Source organism: Dipteris shenzhenensis, chromosome 2, assembly GCF_047967505.1.
Source record: "Dipteris shenzhenensis isolate YYH24624 ecotype China chromosome 2, Dip_SZ_1.0, whole genome shotgun sequence".
Taxonomy (NCBI): domain Eukaryota; kingdom Viridiplantae; phylum Streptophyta; class Polypodiopsida; order Gleicheniales; family Dipteridaceae; genus Dipteris; species Dipteris shenzhenensis.
Window position 1 is genome coordinate 64,319,463 of NC_141597.1, and position 8,093 is coordinate 64,327,555.

Sequence of the window (8,093 nt, forward strand, 5' to 3'; positions counted from 1 at the left end):
GGACAAGTTGAAGGCTATGTTCCCGAAGAGGTTTCAGCACAGATTCAGCAAGGAAGACGTATTGCTGAAGCTCAATTTCCTCAATCAATGAAGGGCAAATCAATGCATAATTTTTTAATGCAAATGAGGGTGCTAACCAATCAGCTCAACAACGTGCAAGACAAACTAATATTGCGGTCTTGGATGATGAGTAGTCTCACTCTAGGAGTGGAGTTGCACAACATGGAGATTACATACCTAACAAGGATGTATGATGAATTGTTTAACATAGTCATTTCATTAGAAAAGGGGAACAAAGAGCCTCAAAAGAAAAGAAGGTGTTGACAATGATGAAGACAAAGAAGAAGTGATAGCAAAATAAAAGAGGAGTTTAAGAAGCTTATGAGGTCCCCCAAAAAAGGGAGAGACTTGGTGCCACACTTGTAAGATAAGTGGTCACAGGGTGAATGAGTGATAGTTGGGCAAGTATTGCAACATATGAAACTATCTGGTCCACACAACTGAAGACTACTGGTCCAATAAGTACAAACAAACAATGGAAGTCCATCAAGTGGAGCAAGAGACAAAAAAATCTACCAAGGCAAAAGACCAAAGAGCAACTGCATGACTTCTTCTTATAAGGGAAAAAAGTGTACCTGAAAGAGTGAATGTTGTTTGTGGAAAAGGCAACTCATGACCAAGACAACTACATGTCCCAAGCAGACGTGGTGATAATGGAGTAGATTTGATGGTGGTTAGAAGATCACAAGGACTATACCAAATCAAACCAAAGATGCCAAGAGAGCAACAACTTTTCTAGAAGGAAGAAAAGAAGATGAAAATGAAGATTAGCCATGAGCTAGAACAAAGAGAACCACTCATTGAATTGAGAGAATTATCTGGTCGACAACAAAGAAGGATTGACCAATGAATTAGAATGAATGAACAAATGAAGGCAATCCTCCCAAGAATGAAGACAAAGATGAGTGAACATGGGAGTAGACACACATCAACTCAACCTAGGAGAAGTTTTTTGAGTTGAATGTGATGATTTGGATCAATAACTTGCTCCTTGTCTTGAAGCCACACCCCTTGCATTGATAATCAAAGTGACCGAGACATTGACCTAGAACAAAGAGGTATTCATGATCGATGTCAAAGTCCAAAACCACATCGGGCTCACTTCAGATGGTGGATCATAGGCTGATGATGCCTATCATGGGCATGCAAAAAATATCTGCATCAAAATCAGTGGAACATACTTCACTTGTTGTGGACCAGATGGAGAGCAAATGTGAGTACCCAATGCTATTGGGATGACCATGACTAAAGGATATCAGGGTGCTTCACGATTGAGGAGGAGAGACCTTCACACTAGACCAAGAAGGTAAAGACATGTGAATAACATTGGGTACAAGCACAATTAATAAATATTGCAATCTTGAATAAGTGGAGGGTGCTTCACGATTGGGGAGGAGAGACCTTTACAATAGCCCAAGAAGGTAAAGACATTTGAATACCGTTGGGTACAAGACGTGAATACCATTGGGTACAAGCACGATTAACACCGAATCCCTCTCATTCCAGATGCAAGGCCCATTTGGCAACAGGGATACCAAATGAACACCAATTATGCCAACTTTTTGCACAAAAGAGCAACCATCATGGAAAAAGTCCATCAAGGGGTTGATGCTGGAAACTTCTCCACCACAGTTATAGTTTGGAAGATCCTAAGGGTCATTGTTTGCTTGAGTGTAGGGAAACTCTTTTTTGTTGTTAGGGAGATCTTGAACTTTTTCTTCCCTTTTCTGATGGTAATCCTCTCAGCTCCCCAATCTTGCTTTACTTTTGCAGCAGCTCGTAGCCAAGGTCTGCCTAAGAGCATGGAGTAGGAACTGTCTCTTTCCTCCATGCGGAGTACAACAAATGTCACAATGAAACTTAATCCCCATATTCTGATTTCTTGACCTCTGAGAATTCCATGTGGTTGTATCCTTCTCGGGTCAGCCATTCTTACTTGGAAGGGTGCTATAGCTAATTCATTAGAGCAAGATTTATTGAATAATTCTTCAAATACTATCTTTACTCCAGATTTGCCATCAATATAAGTACATCAGGGATTCTTTGCCTTTTGTACTCCACATCAACTGTTGGTACTTGATAATCCACTTCTTCCATAGTTGAGGTGTAGATTGTTGTAGCTTCTTCTTCATCCTTTTCGAGTATGTCATTAGGTGCCTTCGGTAGGTTTTCTTGTAAGCCTTGAAATAATTGTTCTTTGAATGTCGGGATGAGATTTGTCCAAGGTAATTTGTACCTTTGAGTGTAGTAGTTCTTTGAAGAAAGCATCAAGCCAACCATGACCTTTTGCATTGTGAGCATTGTCTTCTTTCAAGACCACTCTCTTCGTTGTAAATCATTGTTTGGTTTAGTTCCTACAGGAATCCAAATCTTTTCTTTAGGGACATCTATTTTAGTTGGTTGACTATACATTTCTTATTTTGGCTTAGTTGAATTCTCTGTTGTGCTCCTATGGCTTGGCATATTTGTATCTCTATCATCTTTTGCATGAATGGGATTCTCATTGATTCTTTGCAAAACTATTGGCAGCTTGAAGTCGGGCAACTATATTTTTAGTATCAGATCTGCTATTGCCTTCCCCTTTTTGTGTATCTCAACTTCCCTTGTGTCCTTTGCTTCATTGATTTGCAAAATTTGTTCTAAGGCTTTGTTTCTACCCCCTTCTTGTTCAGCCCAATCAATTGGCTTAAGGGTATTCTTGGGAGATTTTCCCAAGCTGAGTGTTTACTTTCCCTTTGATCTTGTTACTGCCATTGTGTCCACTCTGTGTTAGCTTTATTAGTCTCCTTGTTTGTCTTGACTATTGTGCCTTCACCTTCCTCTTCAGGGAATGAGTTGTCTTGTTTGGTGGTATTGATTCTTGTGACAGTTCGATTAGTAACGTGATGCTTAGTCTCTTTCAATTCTTCAATGCTCATTAGGAACACCATATTAACTCCTACTAGTGGTTGTGCTTGGGGCTCATTAGGAACACCATATTGACTCTTACTAGTGGTTGTGCTTGGGGATTTGGGTTCCCTCTGGCATTGGAGTGCCTCTTCCCAATGACCAAAATCAAGTATAAAACAAAAAATGATCGTACTTGGAACGAGCCTAGAACCACCATATGTGTTTCTCTGACTGCACACTAAAATACTTCGAACTCGCTTCATTCAATGATCCTTGTGCTTACACCGTAGTTCACATTGTGGACCTTGCCTATGACCATCCACCCCACAATAATTACAAGCTTGATTCATGTTGGGTCTTTACTGAGCTACCCAATTCTAGTTGTTTGGCCTTCTTGGTGCAAAGTTATTGAACCTTTGTTGCATTTGTCCTCCCATTCCAATCTGATTAACTGCAGGTGGTGGGATCACATTGTTTGCTACTTGAATATGATGGGGTACCCTCCTCTGAAGTTTGGGTTGTACCAACACTTGTCTTTGTCATGATTGTCATTGCCACAGTATTCACAAGAAATCTTCTCTCAATTTGGTGACAACCTCAAGTTTTAAAATTGCTCCTTGATCATTTGCTCCAATCCAGAGTCTCCTTTTTAGCTCTTATCCTCTTTCTTTTTTATATTTGCCTTCTCCTTGGTCTTTGACTTCTTGTCTTTTTTCTTCTTTTGCTTTTGCTAGATTCCTCATCATCGGAGTCTTTATCAGAGCTATCTCATTCTGAATCTTCACTGTCCTCATCCTTTGCATCGGAATCAGTTTTCATGTCTGAATTTGTGTCAGAGTCATGGGCTTTTTTCTTCTTTCCTTTCTTTGATCTTTTGTTAGATCCACATCTTCTCTCAGCTCTTTGGGCTGCTTCCACCAAGTTGTTGAAGTCATTTGCTTCTGCCAACTGGTCTTGTGCTGCTATGGCTATCTTTAAATGCTTCTTCAGTCCTTTGCAAAAGTAGTCACCAAGTTGCTCTTGGGCAGGCCTTTGTGGGGCAGCTAGCCTCTAGTTCAAAATTTTAAACTTTTCTGCATAGTCCTCCACTGATAGGTCTTTTTGCTTCATATTTCAAAGCTTCTTAAGCACTGCTTCTAGAGTATTTTCTTTTTTGAATCGACTCAAAAATGAATTCTTCAAAGTATCATAATCTGCAAAATGAACAAGACCATATTGCATAAAGCAATTCACTGCCTTACCTTCAAATGTAGCTACAAATTGTTCCTTCTTCATTGCATTAGGTAGTGCCCCTAATCCACTAGCATCCAACGGCTGCCCGACATGGCTATTTGGGTCTAGTCCTCTCTTCCCATTGAATTTTGCTACTTTAACTAGTGGGTTCTACATCCTGATAGGTTGTGGAATAGGTACTTGGCTTTTTTATTTGGGTGGCAAGATATTGAAATTTAGCTGTCTTTGAGCAATGATGTATATGCTTGTAGTTGAGTGTGTACTGAGTAGTTCATAAGAAAGTTTCAATAGGTGTTGAGGCATTCAACACTCCAATTTTGTTGGTTGCTTCTTGGATTTTAAAGCTATGAACTGAGTTTGTTGATGAACTTTCTCCACTCAGAATGTAGTTAGGATCCTCAAAGACTCTATCAGCATCTAGATCTATTTGAATTTCAACTTTAGCTCTTACTCTAGTTCTTGTAAAGTATAGTGAGCCAACTTGGTTTGGTCATGGTGGGTACTTAGTTTCTTTTGACATTTGCTGAGAGTAACTCCAAGGAATAGATTAACTGTGTCGGAATGTTCTTCACTTGAGTCTGCAGCATAGATGTCAATGCGGCTTGCAAAAGTAGCAAATTTGCTAGTAAAGTTGACATCTTTGTCCACCAGTGTTCGGTGAAGTTGTCGTCTCAATCTTCTTGAGAGCTTCTTTTGTTGTTGGCTTGAACTACTACTGAGTTGGACATTCTTCTTCCCTATTTTTGGCTTGTTTCTTGAGGTAGTGGCATAAGATACTCCTTAGCACCTTTGCAGCTCTTTCGGCTTGTCTATTATGCATTGGGTACTTTGTCCCAACATTCTCAAGCTTCAGTCTTGCTTTTTTTTTAATGTCTTTACTTCTTTTGTCATGATCTTGCTTTTTCATGGATTGATCCCCTTAGGAGACGATTGTTAGAGCGTGGTTCGATTCTTTCATGATCCTCAGGATAGGTTCAGTTGGCGTGATCTTCTTGTAATGTTTGGTCGTTTGTTGGGATGGGTGGACTCTTGTTCAATGAATAGTTTCTTCTTTGTTGTTGAAGATGTCTCGTTGTCATTATAGCCGTTAAATTGCTCCACATTCGTGTTTTCTTGTTTTGCCATCTTGAGCTTGTCAGTGGTGGCCTTTGTTATCTTTGTATTGGTGACATTTTACTTTGATGCATTGTGTTGGTCTTTGCAGTGAAAAGGCATTGTATGGTGTCTTGTCACCTTCTAGCCTCAGTGTATTGTCTTTCTGAGCTCGAACATGTAGTAGGATCACCAAATGTGTTCTTGGTATGCGTAATGCAGAACAATTAGTAATATCATGTACAGAAATCCATAAGATTCTAAGAACTAAAAATGCAGTCAGAACAAAATCGAAAAAAGAAATGGCAAGGAAAGAACAACTGTAAACATAATTCTCAAAGTTGAAAAGTACAGCTACTACTGTATACAAAAGTCTCCATTCAGCATATATCACTACCTGCGCAAGGGCATTTAACTATTGCAAAAAGTTTTATAACTCAATAATCCCATAGACTTTGAATAACATAGGCTACAAGCATAGGCCATAAATTATGTATTAATTAGAGACCAGTTCCAAAAGCATACGGGATAGTGCAAATTGTAGTCATGTCAAATAATTTTTTTCAATATTCTAGTCTACAAGGTTCTCACCCAAGAGCCACTCCTTTGTGTGCATATATGTGGGTGAGTTTGTGGGTGTAAAGAGGTTGTAAGTATGTGCGATTGTATGTGCATGTGTGTGTATCTGTGTGTATGATAAAAAGAGGGGGTTTATAGTATCCAACTTTTAGGAATGGATAAAAGAGCAGGGGGTAATATAGTACCCAATACAAAAAGGGCGTGTATGATAGAGGAAAGGACTGCCTAAGTTGGGGGAGGGGAGGGGGGGTGTTCTATAAATCATAAGAGTAAAAAAAGGGGTGAAAAAGAGTGTGTGTGTGTGTGGGGGGGGTTGTTTGTAAATCTCATAAGGGAAGAGAGTGTGTGTCTATGTGGCCCACCCCAACCCACAAGGTTAGACCACATAGTGGGGATCACCATATGGAACTTACTCCCCACCTAATAGTGCAATAATTGACATAAACCAAGAAAAATATAAGTGACATCGAAGTGTTTAGACAAGTGTTAGAATAAGTGTTTGTATAAGTGTCCACAATGGTTTAAAGAGAGGGGAAGAAACTTTAGACTAAACACTCACCCATTTTTACTGGAGAAGGAATCCATCAGTTTTACAAGACAACTTCAATAATTAGTATACAAAAGTAAGGGAATCACAAATGACTTATCCATACTAAATAATTATCCAATGAGTACAAATTAATTCTATGGTACTAATCTGACCAAGGGCTAGTTGGGAAATAGATGTATGTGTTTAGATTTAATAGTCCCATCAATAAATAAACCACAACTAATTCCATCATTTGGATAAAAAAGTTACATGTGAGATGAGGACAAATATATTTGAGGCAACTACATTGAATATTTTAACAAAATTGTAACAAATTGAGAGTTTCTCTTAGTATAGAGTTTACTGAAAATTTTGTATTATTCCACAAGATTGGTAAAAACATGTTGAATCCATTAGGTATTCTAGGTTCCAAGGTCAAGGTTCACTTACCTATCACCATCCAAATAAACCATATGTTAGAATGATATACCTTGATTTGGGTAGGAAGGTAATGCATGTGCCCCTTGGCTTGTTATTTCTTTACCTAGGAACAATGACAACCTTCTAGATTCTATCATATAAAAAGTGACTTTGCATTAAATATAAAATCAAACTAAGGGATGCATGATCCATCCTTTTATGTGAAAAATTTCCAAGGGACGATCCAACTCTTTATATGAAAAATTCCCAAGGGGGTTAGTCCACACCCTTGTGAGAAAGACTCTTCTCTCTCTTTTTGTATTACCAATTAAATTAATTAAGAATGGGGGTAATCCACACCCACGAACAAGATAAATAAATTGAATAGGGTAAAAGAATAAATGTTAGAGTAAAAATTTTAAATAAGGTGTTAGAATACATAAAAACCTATGTCTACTTTTGAAATTTGGGTGACAAAAGGGAGATAATTCAATACTTTTAGAAAAAGTAATATTAAAAAGTTAGAAAGAATACATACATTGTAACCACAAAAGGATTGAGAAGAGAATTAAATAAATGAGAGAAAAAGACAAATTTAGGAATTAAATACGGACTATATTTTGAGAGGATAGCGAGTAAGAGACAAGAGAGAGAGAGAGGAGGGACTTTAGTTTTAAAAAAGTACTACAATAAAATATAGGCAAAGCAATCAAGTAAAATATTTAAAATTGCATTAAAAAATATGTATATAAATAACACCAAATATATATATACATATATATAGGGTAGGAAGTGTGTGTGTGTTCAAATTTAATACTCCCATCAAAATAGAACCATATAGTTAATCCATCATTAGGATTAAGTGAAAAAAAGCACCTAAAATTGATAAAATAGAAATCAGACCTTTATATGCAAAGAATCGAATGAAATAGTATTTAACCAGGGGATTATTTCAGGCAAAACCTCAGATGTGGGATAACAAACCGGTCGATCTTAACCAAAGTTGGAATACAAAGTTTAAACGCTAAATCTTTCTGACAATTCAAGATCTGAGGTCGAGGTCGAGGTCAACTTACCTACCCCCATCCAAGAGAAACTAAGTGTTAGAACATCATAGCTTCAATTGGGAAGACATGTAATGCCTGCTTACCCTGGCTTATTATCGCTTTTACCAAAGAATCAAACTACCATCCAGATTCAAAAGTTGAAGGTGACAAGTGTATGAAGTAATTGGTGTGACTGAGTAGACATCGGTATGTAGATCCCGTTGCTGGTGTTGTGACAACAGATG